General features: G+C 44.5%; 1 protein-coding gene across 2 annotated transcripts in view; it reads left to right on the forward strand.

Annotated features, from left to right (window-relative positions):
* The first annotated feature begins 10,506 nt into the window (after window positions 1-10,506).
* Window positions 10,507-15,366, forward strand: part of TRIM62 (tripartite motif containing 62) — a 36,357-nt gene continuing 31,497 nt past the window's right edge. The window contains exon 1 of one of the 2 annotated variants that reach the window (XM_082352728.1): window positions 10,507-15,224. The gene's annotated coding sequence lies outside the window, so the exon portion shown is untranslated. Of the gene's footprint in view, window positions 15,316-15,366 lie in introns of both variants that reach the window. The other variant, XM_082352729.1, reaches the window with a different exon arrangement.

Genomic DNA, 15,366 nt, shown 5'->3' on the forward strand with positions numbered 1-15,366 from the left:
TTAGCAATGCATTGCAGCATTTAGTGTATAGGTCTTACACATCTTTTGTCAGATTCATCTCCAAGTATTTCATATATTTTATTATACTGTAAATAATGTTTTAAGTTTTAATTTCTGATTATTTGTTGCTAATAAACAGAAATAAAATGGATTCTTTCATATTAACCTTGTGTCAAACCTTACTAAACTCAGTTGTTTTTTCCAGTAGCACTGGCAAAAATCTCTAGTATAATGTTCAATAAAAGTGATGCGTGCTAACATCTCTACTTTGATTCTGATCTTAGGGGAAAGCATTCAATCTTTTACCATGAAGTATGATAGAAATTGTAGGTTTTTCATAAATGCCCTTTATCAAGTTGAGGAACTACCCTACTATTTCTAGAGCATTGAGAGTTTTAATCAAGAATGGATGTTGGATTTGGAAAATGTTTTTTTTTTCTGCATATTAAGATGATCACACGGCTTTTCTTTCTCAGTCTGTTAATATGATGAATTATATTGATTACATTCCTGGGATGTATTGTTCTTTTGACCATCATGTAGTATCCTGTTTATATATTGTTGAATTCAATTTGCTGGCCTCATAAAATGAATCGGGAAGTATTCCCTCCTCTTCAATATTATGGAAGATTTTGTGTAGAATTTGTATTATTTCTTCTTCATATGTTTGGAAGAATCCCTCAATGAAGCCATTTGGATCTGGAGTTTTCTTTGTGGAAAGGTTTTTAACTACAAATTCCATTTATTTAAAACTTGTAGAGTTGTTCACGTTATCTATTACTTCTTGAGTGGACTTTGGTAGTTTATATCTTTCAAGGAATTTGTCCATTTTATCTAAGTTATCAAACTTAGATTGGCAGAGTTTTCTTTCAGTACCTTAAATATCTTTGAAGATCCATTGTCTTTTAGTTTGCACTGTTGCCAGATACAAAACTGGCTGTCATTATTCCTTTTCTTCTGCATGCAGTGCGTCTTCTTACTCCGGCTGCTATTAAGATTTTCTCTTTATCGCTTGTCTTAAGCAGTTTGATATGATGTGTCTTGGTGTATTTTTCTTTATGTCTCTTATGTTTGTGTTTTATTGAGTTTCTTGGGTCTGTGAGTTTATAGTTTTCATCAGATTTGGAAAATTTTCAGACATTTCTTCAAATTGTTTTCTGTCCCTCCTCCTCTCTTTTCCCTCCTAATATACATATCTTAGGCTGCTTTAAAGTTATCCCACAGCTTATTTATGCTCATTCCATTTGTTACGGTCCTTTTTTTTTTCTTTCTATGTTTTATTTTGGTTAGTTTCTATAGCTATGTCTTTAAGTTCACAAAGCTTTTCTTCTGCAACATCAAAACTGTCATTAATTCAGTTCAGTGTATTTTTCATCTCAAACATTGTAATTTTCATCTCTAGAAACTTTTTTTTCTTCCAGTTTTATCGAGATATAATTGGCATACAGTACTCATCTCTAGAAATTTGATTTGGGTCTTATTTATATCTTCCATGACACTACTTAACATGCTTAATCTTTCTTCTAGCTTCTTGAACATATGGGATTCAGTTATAGTAAGTGTTTTAATGTCTTTGTCTCTTACTTCTATCATGTGTCGTTTCTGGGTGGTTTTGTTTTTGTTTTTTTTGGCCTCACTGCATGGCTTGTGGGATCTTAGTTCCCCAACCAGAGATCAAACCTGCAACCCCTGCATTGAAAGTGTGGAGTCTTAACCACTGGACCACCAGGGAAGTCCTTCTGGGTGGTTTGGATGGATTTTTCTCTTCCTTATAAGTAGTATTTTCCTGCTTATTTACACGCCTGGTACTTTCTTATTGGATGTCAGATGTTGTGAATTTTACCTTGTTGGATGCTGAATAATTTTTGTATTCCTATAAATATTCTTTAGCTTTGTTCTGGATATGGTTAAGTTACTTAGGACTAATTTGACCCTTTCAAAAGTCTTGCTTTAAAACTTTTTTGGCAGGACCGGAGTAGCATTTAGTCTAGAGATAATTTTCCCCACTACTGAGGCAAAACCCTTTTGACTACTGTACTCAGTCATATTTTCCACTCTAGCTGTTGGGAATGGCACAATTCCTGGCTATATGTGAACTCTGAGAATTTTTTCCTCTAATCCTTCTGGGAGGTTCTTTCCCCAGCCTTGGGTCATTTCCTCATATGCAGTACTGTGCGTCTCTTCCCCACCTGGTAATTTGTCCTGCAAACTCTAACTTCTTTGGCCTCCTTGGACTTCCAGCTCTGTCTCCTTATCTCAGGAAGACCTCCAGGGTCTGTCTGAGTTCCCTCTCCCTGCACTGTGACCTGGAAACTTTCTCTAGGCAGTAAGCTAGGGCAATTATAGGGCTCACTTTGTTTGCTTCCCATCTCTCAGAGATCACTGCCCTTTGTTGTCTGATGTCCAATGCCTTGAGAACCACTGTTTCATATATTTTGTCCTTTTTCTTTTCTTTTCTTTTCTTTTTTAGTTGTTCCAGGTAGGAACGTAAGTCTGGTTCTTGTTATTCCATCTTGACTGGTAGAGGAGTCTTTTCCTCTGATTTTAATTTTCTTCTTGCTGAAGTTCATCCTTCATACATTTTTGGAGCAAAAGTCTGAGATAAGATTCCCTTATCTCTCAGTCTGTGTATATCTGAATATTTCTTTATTTTACACTCATGCCTACATGCTGGTTAGCTGAATGTAGGATTCTAATTGTTTTTCTCATCACTCTGAGGCTATTATTCCATTGGCATCTATTGTTGCTTGTGAGAAATTGGCTTCAGGCAAATGTCATTCATTTGTGGATAATCTGTTTCCTCTATAGCAGCTTTTCAGATTTATTTCTTTATCTTTATGATTTTTTTAGTTTCTCTACAACATCTCTAGGGATGACATTTTAATAAACCTACTCAGGGCTTCCCTGGTGGCGCAGTGGTTGAGAGTCTGCCTGCCGGTGCAGGGGACGCGGGTTCGAGCCCTGGTCTGGGAGGATCCCGCATGCCGCGGAGCGACTGGGCCCGTGAGGCACAACTACTGAGCCTGCGCGTCTGGAGCCTGTGCTCTGCAACAAGAGAGGCCGCGATAGTGAGAGGCCCGCGCACCGCGATGAAGAGTGGCCCCCACTTGCCGCAACTGGAGAAGGCCCTCGCACAGAAACGACGACCCAACGCAGTCAAAAAATAAATAAATAAATAAATTTAAAAACCTACTCAGAACTTAGTGTTTTTTTGTTTTTTGTTTTTTGTTTTTTTTTTTAGAAATGCCTTCCTTTTTTTTTTTTTTTTTTATAAACAGTTTCACTTAATTTTTATTTATTTATTTATGGCTGTGTTGGGTCTTTGTTTCTGTGTGAGGGCTTTCTCCAGTTGTGGCAAGTGGGGGCCTCTCTTCATTGCGGTGCGCGGGCCTCTCACTATCGTGGCCTCTCTTGTTGCGGAACACAGGCTTCAGACGCGCAGGCTCAGTAGTTGTGGCTCACGGGCCCAGTTGCTCCGCAGCATGTGGGATCTTCCCAGACCAGGGCTCGAACCTGTGTCCCCTGCATTGGCAGGCAGATTCTCAACCACTGCGCCACCAGGGAAGCCCAGAACTTAGTGTTTTTCATTTTAGGGGCTCATTTTTCTTCATGTATAGAAAATTCTCCACCATCATTTGTTCAAATGCTGCTTCTTCCCTATTGTCTCCTTCTGGGACTGATTAGATAAGTGTTGGAACTTCTCGTTTTCTCCACCATGACTTTTAATTTATCTTTCATATTTTCCATTCCTCTATAATGTTAGATAATGTTTACTGAGTACTTACTATGTGCTATAAGAACTATAACTTGTTGATAGGAACTATAAACTCATTTAATCCTAATGGCAATACCATGAGGTAGGTACTAGTATATCTTCATTTTACCTTTGGGAAAACTGAGACCCAAAGAGGTTTAAAAACACACCTAAGGCCTTATAACTAGTAAGTAATAGAGTTGAAATTTAATTCTAGGTGTGTGGCTTCAGAGCCCATGCACTCTGCTAATATTCTATAATAGCTGTCATAATTTCATCTTTTTGTGCTGCTTTATGTGCTGCAATCTGGGTGATGTCTTCAGACCAATTTGAATTTATTAATTCTCACTCCAGCCTGTGTCTAGTCTACTTTTCAAAACATCAAATGAGTTTTTGATAGTTTATTTCTACTATGTCTATTTGGTTCTTTTTTTCATAAGCCATATGCCTTCTATTCCTAATTTTATCTCTTTAAACATACTTCTATTAAAGTCTTTAAGATTATTCTGTTACCCTAATTTTTGACTTGTGCACCATTCAGATCTCCCTTCATTAAAAAACTTGCCATTCAGCCACAAAGGGGTGCAGTTAGCTGACAACCTAGGGATGTTAGTACCTTCAGGATCTGCCTTGGCTTTTGAGTTGAGGCCATGCTCTTCCTTGACAGTCTCCAAGCAATGACTGGTTACGAACGGGGTAGTAGAGTCTCGCCATTTTTGCTCAACATGGGACTTCTCTAATGGGCAGTATTTGCTCTGTAATTCCCCTTTGGGTTAGCTAAGACTTTGTCAGATCTGCGTCACGTCCAAGGCTCTCACTGCCCAATCTTGCTTCCTCCTCTCTTATCCTTCACAAGCATTACCCCTCAATAAACCCCTTGCACTCCTAACTCCATCCCTGCATTTATTTTCTGGAGGACCCAACTAACACAGCATGTGAATTATCCAAGTTGTTTCATCTTCTGACTTTATCTCCTAGAAGTCTTTCTCTTCTCATACTTTGTAATATTTTACTAGTGGGAGTTGTTTCTACAGAAGTTCCATGTGCCCTAAGTTGCAGAGGAGTGCCATGGGTAGTTTCACAAGAAGCTCCATTCGCTTAACATGTTCCATGACAAATTTTCTTTCAATTTCTTGGCTAAGGTTTCCCCCAAACACCACCACCACCACCACTGTATTTTTATTACAAACTTAACCCTCATACCCACACTATTACAAACTGTGATTACAATTATTCTCAGGTGACTCTTTTCTATCTACAGCTTTTGATCTCAGCTATATATTTAAAAAGACATTTGTTATATTTTATCCACCGTATCTATTTATTTACAGCAGGATATGAAAGGGGCTTCTTCTTCACCGTAGTGTCCCATACTTACTGAAAGGAAATCCCCAAACACACATTAAGTATATGTAGTCTGTTAATTGCATATAACTGGTCTTCCATATAACTGGTTTCTCTGGTCATCCTATCTATCTTTTTAACTTTTAATTTTGAAATAATTATAGATTCTCAAGAAGTTGCAGAGAAGTCTTGAATGCTCTTCATAGTTTCCCCCAATCAGGAATCTGCATTTTAACCAAGTAATCAGATGGCTCAGATGTAGATGCTGCCAGTTCCACACCTAACCAATGATGCTCAGAGGTGGTATATAAACATCCCAGCTCCCTCACCCCTCACATGGGTTATTTCTGAAGCATGTGTTTGGTACCATTTCCTAGAGATTCCCTGATGGATGAAGCTTTGATTACCAACTGTGGTAGCTAGCTTTTTTTTTTTTTTTGGCTGCATTGGGTCTTTGCTGCTGCACGCGGACTTTCTCTAGTTGTGGCTAGCAGGGGCTACTCTTCGTTGCAGGGGCTACTCTTCGTTGCAGCAGGCGGGCTTCTCATTGCAGTGGCTTCTCTTGTTGCGGAACACAGGCTCTAGGCGTGTGGGCTTCAGTACTTGCAGCGCGTGGGCTCAGTAGTTGTGGTGCACGGGCTTAGTTGCTCCGCGGCATGTGGATCTTCCCGGACCAGGGCTCGAACACGTGTCCCCTGCATTGGCAGGCAGATTCTTAACCACTGCGCCACCAGGGAAGTCCCGGTAGCTGGCTTAATAGTACACTCTCCTTACCTTAAGGTAAGACAACCTTAAGGAAGGTTGTCTTCCTTTCCTTCATCACCTCCCACTTCTCTCCCAAAGTAACTGACACTTCTCAAATAAACGAAGTGAACTCAAATCCTTGTCAAATCTGGACAGTTTGTACCAGAAGTGGTGTTAGGAAACAGGTCCTTACGATGGAATTCTAGAGTTGGGTCACTTGCCAGTCAATGGCAACAAGACCCGGTTGTTGACAGTCCTTGACATGTCGTAGAAGCTCTGTTATAAGGACACTTGTGAATGGGGGTTAGGATACAAGTGTAAGGGGATGTGACGGTTTATATAGCCTCTCTAACATCTGAGAGATACGGAGGCAATGGTACTTAAAAGAACTTGTGGAGTTTGTTGGTTGCTGTTAAGTACCGTTGATGTGGTGAATGAAGAAAATTATACGCTGTAACTAACTAGCCAACTACCAATCTAGGTCATGGCATGAAAACCAGAAGACTTCTATGACAGCATTTAAAAATCTCCTAATCTCCTGCAGCTGGAGGGAAGAAAGGGCTGAAAACCAGGTCCAGGACCCAATGATTAGAGTGGCAGAAGTGTCCCACTCACCTTTGTTGGAGGGTAAGAGGCTCCCCCTCCTTACCTGGAGAACAGGCAGAGGCCTCACCTAAGGCAGATACCTTGTGAGAGGATACCTGCTCTCTTCAAGGCCTGCTACTACGTTCTCTTGTGACTTCTAGGCTAATCACTAAGGTCAAGTCCCAGCATGGCACCACTGAGAAGGTACTATCTCTGCTTAGAGAAATTGGATTTTTACAAAAAGAACCGCAGGATCTGACTAATAAGGAGCAAGAGAAATCTGGAGAACATACCTGGGAATGTATATTGAGGGTGTTGAGTGAAGAGAGGGATGGAACATGGGGCTGGATTAGAGAAGTTTGTTGAGATGGAGGTACTTTCCTGGGTCTCTCGGTTTATCATCCCAGCAAGGGCACCTGGAGCTGGGATGACTCCTTGAAACTTGGAGAAAAAGAAAAAACCAAGATCAGGGTTCAATCAGGAGACAGAAACCACAATACTAATTTAAATAGAATCTAATGTAAAGTATTAAGTAGGTATAACGATATTAACTAGGTAACTGAAAAGGTAAAAAGCGTGATCGCTAAGTTATCACAAAGGCGGCAATTACAGGAGCAGATGCCATACCCAGGGCTGGTGAAATAAGGTAAGAGGGTGGAATTACCAAAATTGAAAAGCTTAGAGGAGGGATTCCAAGAAACTAAAACTCCGATCTCTGAGGAGGGGCACCAAAGTGTTGGAAACTGGTGCTGCAGAGTACTGGGAAAACTGCAGAATGGATTCAGCGGCCATGAAGGGAAGTCACTGCTGTGCCAGGGTGAAGAAGCTTCACTAGGGTGATGCTCGTGGGAAGAGGAAGCCGACAGGAAGCCAATAGGAAGAAGCAAGTCCCTCCTTCGTGCTTTAGCCTTATCAACTCCCTTCTGCGCTCCTTATTGGCAGGACATAATGGGGAGCAACTGGAGATGCTGAAATATGATTTTCTGAGTCCTGGCTCCAGTACTAAACAACGGGTTATAGCGCTTAGGCAATAGCTTAACAACAGACAGAAAGAATAGCTACAATCAATGATGTAGCAACACATGAACTGCCAGGACTGGAGGAAGCAGTCAAAAGGCTCAGAGAAGTCGGCTCTCTAGAAGAAAAGTATTACCTGAAACCAGAGGACCCTCCAGCTGAGACGTTCTCAGCAAGCTCCTTTCACTGGAGCAATAAGAAATGAGCGCGTGAAGGCATCATGGAGCAGCCCAGTGGCGGCTGTCCTTTCTAAGCTAAGAGGATAGTAGGCGAGGCTGCTATGTGCATGGACCCCCTCGTGTCTGTTAATGGTGTGACAGTGGGATTCCAGAACTGCAGAGGCCAGGCGGCAGCACTTAACCATCAGAGGCAAGGTGGATGGAAAGTCTACCAAAAGGCCTTTACCCAGGAATCCGAAGCTTCGCTAATAAACCTTGGCGTTCTGATCTTGGTTCAAAAGGAGAAGTGACCTGAGTAAAGGACACTTCTGGGCAGTGGTGATGGTTTGGTTGATTAATCAGGAACCTGCAAAGGGCAAGACTGAAAACTTGGAGTTAAGGAAATCTGGAGAAGAAGCTTGTGGATTGACCTCTGAGGGTAGGTACAAAGTGTGTGGATCTCGGTCTCATTTCAATGTCTACCAGACAGTGCTCACTGCAGAGGAGGCACCGAACAGCCAGTTAGATAGCGTGGTTCATCCCACCGAAATGAGCTATCCTCTCATCTCAGAGCATGCACAATGGGCCGGTGGACCAAGCAGCCATGGCGGCAAGGATGGAAGCCATGCGTGGCCCAACTGCACAGGCTGCCCTCACCAAAGCTGATCTAGGCATTACCACTACTCAGTGTCCAGTCTGTAAGAGCAAAGACTGATGCCAAGCTCTTGATACGGTACCACCCCTGAAGAAGAGCACCCAACCACAGGGTGACAGGTTGATTACAAAGAACCCAACCGTTCCAGAGGGGCCATGATTCTTCTATGACTTCATGGGATTGATACAGGTTTGTGTTCTCAATTCATAATGTCTTGGCTAGCACTACTATCTGAAGGCTCCCAGAGTGTCTAATATCTCATCATGGGATTCCCCCAATAATACAACCATGGAGGATGTGGGCATGACCGTATTATCCACCGGTCCTCCTATATGCCATAGCAACCAGAAGCTGCCATCCTGAGAAAATCTTGGAATAATCACTTGAAGGTAGAACTAAGGCATCAGCTAGAAGGTAAGGTCGAGGTGCTGTCCTTACGATATATTTATGTACCTTCAGCCAATAGCCATTATATATATACATGCTGTGTTCCTGATCAGTAGACTATACAGCTCTGGGAACCATGGAAGTGGCCCTTCTCACCATTAATCCCAGTGTCCCACTTGGTAAATTTATGCTTCCTCTCCCCAAATCCTTAGGCTCTGTTAGACTAGAGATCCTAGTTCCCAGAGGGTAAGGGGAGAACACTGCTACCAGAGGACACAGTAATGGTTTTACTAAATCTAAAATTATATGTGCCTCCTGGCAAATTTGAGCTTCTCATGCCAGGAGACCAGCAGGCAAAGAAAGTGGTTACAGAACTGGCAGGCGGGGGGCTTCCCTGGTGGCGCAGTGGTTGAGAGTCTGCCTGCCAATGCAGGGGACACGTGTTCGAACCCTGGTCCGGGAAGATCCCACATGCCGCAGAGCAACTGGGCCCGTGAGCCACAATTACTGAGCCTGCGTGTCTGGAGCCTGTGCTCCACAATAAGAGAGGCCGCGATAGTGAGAGGCCCGCGCACCGCGATGAGGAGTGGCCCCCGCTGGCCGCAACTGGAGAAAGCCCTCGCACAGAAACGAAGACCCAACACAGCCAAAAATAAATAAATAAATAAAATTAAAAAAAAAAAAAAAAAAAAAGAACTGGCAGGGGTAAGTGATCCCGGCTGGCCCAGGTGAGGGGCATCTAGAATGGGTGGTAGAGAAGGAAGATGGTGAACATCACTTAGTCTCAGGACCAGCTACAGCAGTGGCATTTTGGCTTGTTCCACTAACCCTACTATCGTCTTCCTTTTTAAAAAATAGTGACTGGCCACCACCTTGAAGAAGCAGTGGAAGGACATGAAACTCAGTGTGGGGTGCAAGTTGATCTGAGCAGGTACAAGGGAGGACTGAAACAGATACTGTCATTGCCCTGCCCTTATCCTTCAAACCCATCAGTGTGCCCCCAAGACTTCCAGCTGCCAGCATCTGCATCATGGCTGAGGGATCTTTTCCCCAGAACTGCAGGAAGCTGCCTGCATACATCACAGGTCACAAGTGCTGGGGAGCAGCTTCAGCACTCAGAGGTGATGTATAAATGCCCAGCTCCCTTGTCCTTTGGCTGGGATCCTTCTGAGGCATGTGTTTTATCCCACTTCCTAGGGCTTCCCTGTGGGAGAAATCTTCGCTTGCCCTCTGTGCTAGCTGGCTTAATAGTGCAGCCTTAGGGGGCTGCCTCCCCTTCCCTGTATCACTTTCCCACTTCTCTGCAGTGTTACTTACACCTCCCAAATACACTATTTTCTCCAGGTCAGCTCCTAGAAGGACCTATGCTAAAGACACATGTGGTTCAAAAGGAGCAATGATTTAGAGAGTGAACTCATTTCTATTTTTAAAAAATCTCTCTCCGTCTCCCTCTGCGTGTTCCTCTCCTTCTCCCCCTCCCCACCCCCTCCCTTCTCCCCCTCCCCTTCCCTCCTCCCTCTCCCTTCTCCCCTCCTCCCCTGTGTGTGTGACACGCACGCACAAGCATGGATAATACGTGAAAAGGGCCTATAAGGATATAAACCAAGTATTAACACTAGTTCTTTCTGGGTGGTGTAATCATGAATATTTCAAAGTTCCTTTTAATTTGTCTCTGTGTTTCGTTTTTCTGCAGCGACCACTATGTATTAGCCGCTATATTTAATTGGCAATTAGGAGATTACTAATGAGTTCAGTGGCGTGGTGGGGAGCAGGGCCAGGCTGCCATGGTTGATGAATGGCAGGGCAGGGTGTGTAGATGATTCTTTCAAGAGGCTGGGCTAGAGAAAGGCAAGGAGGTGGTCGCTGAAGGTGGGGGGGGAGTGGAGGGAGGGCTGTTTTAGGAGAAACTTGAGCCTGTTTATAGGCTGAGGGCAAGTAGCCAATGCCAAGGAAGGAAACAAAAATACAGAGTGGAGAGGGGGAGAACTGAAGAAGTCAGGTCCCAGAGGAGGCCCGAGAGGATTAGACCCAGACCCAGGTGGAGGAATTCGTTTTGAACAGAAGTCAACTTCATCCTCAAACCAGAGGAAGGGAGGTGAGGAGGAATAAAGTTATAAATGCACTGACTTCATCCATTTGTTTATTTTACACTCAGCGTCATTTCACAAAGGATTGACAGGTTGAAGGGGAGTGGCCATTGAGAAGTCCCCTTGGAGGGACTTTCTTCCTGGTGTGGGACGCAAGGTCCCCCACTGAGAAAGAAGCAGGGGTGTGTCTATGGGGCTTGAGGAGACAGGCAAAGGTTTGGCATGATGGGGAAGGGACAGAGGAAGGGGGGCTAGCTGGATGGTTTATAAAGACCATTGGATGGAGCCAAGGACCCAGATTTGGCCCAGGTCCAAGGTCCACAACTGTGGGATCTTCTCCAGCAGCTGGGGGTGGAGAAGGCCGTGCCTCTTACTTGCTTTGGCTTTAGGCAAGTCACATCACTCCTCTGAGCTGCAGTTTCCTCATCTGCAAAGGGGAGAAAAATGACAATTCTGGAGGGCTGCTGTGAGGATTAAATAAAGCCACGGACACCAAGCACCTAGTGCAGTGTCTGGCACACAGGAGTGGCTCAATCCATGTTCATTCTCTTGCCCCTCTCCCTTGGACGTGACTGAATCAATGTTACCTGGACAGAAGGAGGCATGGGGGTTGGTACCTCATATTGATGGCTGCTGTTAGACACAACTTTAAATACAGGTGACTCTCGACATTCATGTAGTTATGTTCTACTAAGTTGCTGCAGAGACTGAAATAGGGAATACTGAATCATTGCCCCTTGAGGAAATACAGCGTTAGGTTCCTGCGAGCCTCTGGCCACATTTTCATCAACCGATCAATACATAACCTTGTTTTATGTGTGTTTCTGTTTAAAGATGCCTTATTTAATATATGTTGTTGATTCATTAACGTTGAACTCACAGCCAACAGCACTATAACTCACGCCTGAATGAAGCTTATCAAACACACATATTTTCTCCCCAATGCCCATCACGGCCTTCGTGCACTTGGGAACACTAGACAGCACTTCAGTGCCACGCTTGGAGGTTATTTTAAAACAGCAAAATCACCAATAAAAAAGCCCCAAAGTGAGAAAAATGTGGCATGAAACAGACCACAAAAAGTTGACAATGTGAGAGCTGAAAGAAGAAGGCAGAACGTCCCCTGGTTCCACCTGTCCTGGGAACATGCGTGTTGGGCAATCTAAATTTTTGCCACCCTGGGCCTGTGTATGTCCACAGATGACAGTGAAAACACCTCAAGCATTGATTGGGGGTTACAAGTAAATTTGAGGGGTAGGCAAACTTGCAAATACAGAGTCCATGAATAATGAGAATCAACTGTGTCTTTCTTTTTTTTTTTTTTTTTAGTTGAAGTATAGTTGATTTACAATGTTGTGCCAGTCTCTGCTATACAGCAAATATTTTTTCTGATTATAAAATTAAATAATAAACAAACAGAGCTATACAGTGTCATAATTAAAGTCCTCCCCCTACCCTAGCCCACAGATAAACGCGGTTAGGATTGCTATAGTGTTTTACAGATTTTTGCTATACACAATAATGCCTGTGAGCATGGGTAGGACTGCGTGTGTCCATGTCTGTGTATCTGTGTGTATTTGGGTCTCCCTTTTTCTTTTCACTCAACAACATCTCTTGGATAGCTGTGAAAAAAACTTTTTTTAAACCCCTGATGTTTTTTTTTAGAGATGAATAGAAGTGGGTGGCATACACTGCAGTCAGGGTCATGAAGTCTTGGTTCAGACCCCTCAACCGCATCAGGTTGGGGAAACAGATCCAGAAAGGGCAATGACTTGCCAAACTTAAGTATAACCAATAGTCTGTGGGAGTGTAGCGTTCAGCATCTTAATGGAGATGGGGTAAGTTTAGAAGAGCAACAGCTAGAAGGGTGAAAAGACTAAAAGCTGGAAAGTATTGTGAAGGGTCCAAGAGACTGTGACTTTCAGCCAGAGAAAACCGTGCTCTACACTTCAGAAGATATTGGTGCTAGATATTAAGAGGAACTTAGCTACTGAAAGGATTTAGACAATAGCATAAAATAGTACCAAAGCCTCTTCTAAAAACAGCTATAGAGTAGCATGGGGTAGACTAAGCTGCAGCAACAGAGCCCCCAAATACAATGGCTTCTAGAAAATGGAAGTTTATTTCTCATTCTCTAGTCCACGTTGGTGGGTGGCTCCACTCCATGCAGTCATTCAGGAACCCAGGTTCCTTCCTTATCTTTGCTCTGTCAGCCTCTTTGAAGCATTATTGAAGCTGGGTTCCTTACACATCTGTGTTTCAACTCGAGGCAAGAGGAAATGGAGCACGGAAGAGCAAAAGCCTTAAGGACTATTTCTATTTACTTTTTATTGGAAAAGATTTAGTCACAAAGCCACACTGAACTGCAAGAGTAGCTGGAAAATGCAGTGTCTGGTGGACTAGCCAGTTCTCCAGGTACTATATTGCTATAGAAGAGGAGGATGGATTACATGTTGAGTTAAATGAAACCCACTGTTTCATCCATCATCAAGCCTTTTTTCATTTCATTTCAAATGCTTCAATAATTTAGACCCTGCCCTCTTTACAAAAAAAAAAATTGGACGTGCATATCAGTGCATCATTTGGGATTCTTATGTTTGCCAAGTGCTATTAAACCTGCTTAAGCAATAAGATGGACCATCTCATATATCCAGAAGTCTAGGCTCTGCATCAGTGCACTAGCTCCTCTTCCCCAGGATTCTCCCCACCTCTGTCATGTGTTGGCTGCATCCTCAGGCTGGGAGCAATTCCAAGTATCACCACCAAACACATCCACATCCAGCCAAGGGGGCAGACTGTTTTTGAAAGGGAAGAGACCCTTTGCAAAAGCCACCTCCCTGCCACAGGCTTCCCCTCTGGTTTTTCAGGCCAGACTTGCATCACAGGTCTAAACGCAAACCATCACTGGTAAGAGGAATGCAACCACCATGACGGACTTGGACCAAACGGGATTTACCGCTAGAGCTGGGCTGAGGTCAGCCATTCCTTGGTCACGTGGGGAAGGGGGCCACCTGAACAAAATCAGAGCTCTGACTGCAAAGAAAAGTCAATGAATGGTTGCTGCATGAGCTACCAACTTGTTTCTGGCAATGATGGAGACATGGACCAGGTAATGATGTGATGGAGGACACACAAATAGCAGAGGCATAAACCTCAAGCTTTTTCTTAAATTGTGCCTCAGTAAAGTTTAACTCCAGTGAAGATATTGCTGGAGGAGCCAGAAACTTGGGGGAGCCACCCTCATGCCTCTTTCTTTCTCACTCCATATTCAATCCATTACAAAATTTCGTAGTGTCTATATTTTCAGTGCCCTGGTTTTCTCTCCTTATGCACTGTCATGGCCCCAGTTCAGGTCTCATCTCCTGCAGGCACTATGACAATGGTAATCTACTGGTGCGAAGTCTTCCTGAAATCCACATCTTTGCTACTGTTATTCAGTGACACACCTTCACTGTTCAAAGAGCACTGCACATATGCAGACACATCAGAAAGTGTCCCCGCCTTCATCTTGCTGATGGGATAATGAGCATCTCCTTGGTTCCTGAAACCCACATCAGACCAGGTCAGTCCCCTGCTTGAAAGCCCAATGCCTTCAGGAAATCCATCACCATGACCCTCAATGCCCTCCACCTCACCCTAGCCCCTTTCCCACCCCACCCCCAACAGTAGAGAACCACTTGCACTTCCCCAAATGTGCCTTCCCCTTTCACGCCTCCATGCTCTTGCACATGCTGCCCCCTCTGCCTAGAAATCCCTTATCCCCTCTCCATCTGGCATACAAGTCAAGGTCTCCTATTACTCTTTCTCCCTCTTTCCTGCTCCCTCCTCCCCCCTCCACCTCCACCGGCCACCTATAGCACTCCAGAAATGTCTGCTGAGAGGAGACAACTCCTTGGGTCAGACATTAGTCAGGGCCAGGACTTTCCAACTTCTCCAGCTAGCACTCCTTAAGAAAGTGAAGAGGAAATGGGACCCCAGGGCTTAGGAGTGTGAGGGACTTGAAATTGCTGTAAGCAAGCAGGGTATTTCTTGAGTTTTATCTTTATATTTTATGCAAAAGTTGTATTCTATGCAGATTAAACAACATACCCGCGTTTGTTTTAATACAAAATATTTTTCCCAAATCTTCACATTGATGATCCAACAAGATATTCCTCCTTTATTCGTTATCCTCTCAGATTAGCTGTTCCCCAGCCCCCATCCGCCGCAGGGACCCCAAGCGAGATCTGGATGTTGTTCCAAGTGCACACCCTGAAGGAACAGCTGGGTTTCGCACCCCTGGGAGCTGGAGAATGGTGGGGGCGGGGAGGGGGTCAGCTGGCTGCAGGCCGGGCCACGCCCCTCCTCTCCCCCGCCCGCCGCGGGGGCGGAGTCCTTGAGGCCCCGCCCCCGGGGGCGGGGAGGGAGCCACCTCCGCCGGCTACTCAGGCTCGGCTGGTTCCGGGTTGAGAGGCTGCGCTCGGACCGGAGCAGTGGCCGATGAGCCGGCGGGGGTAAGGGGCCGCGCGGGGCCGGGTCTTGGGGCCGGGATCGGGCAGCTGAGCGTGCTCACAGCCCTCCTCTCCTCTGCCAGGCACAGCCGAGGTGAGGCTCTGCCTGGCTTCCCCCTCCCGCTGAATTCCCCATCCCCAGCTT

Source organism: Balaenoptera borealis (genome assembly GCF_965194805.1).
Source record: "Balaenoptera borealis genome assembly, chromosome: 1".
NCBI lineage: Eukaryota > Metazoa > Chordata > Mammalia > Artiodactyla > Balaenopteridae > Balaenoptera > Balaenoptera borealis.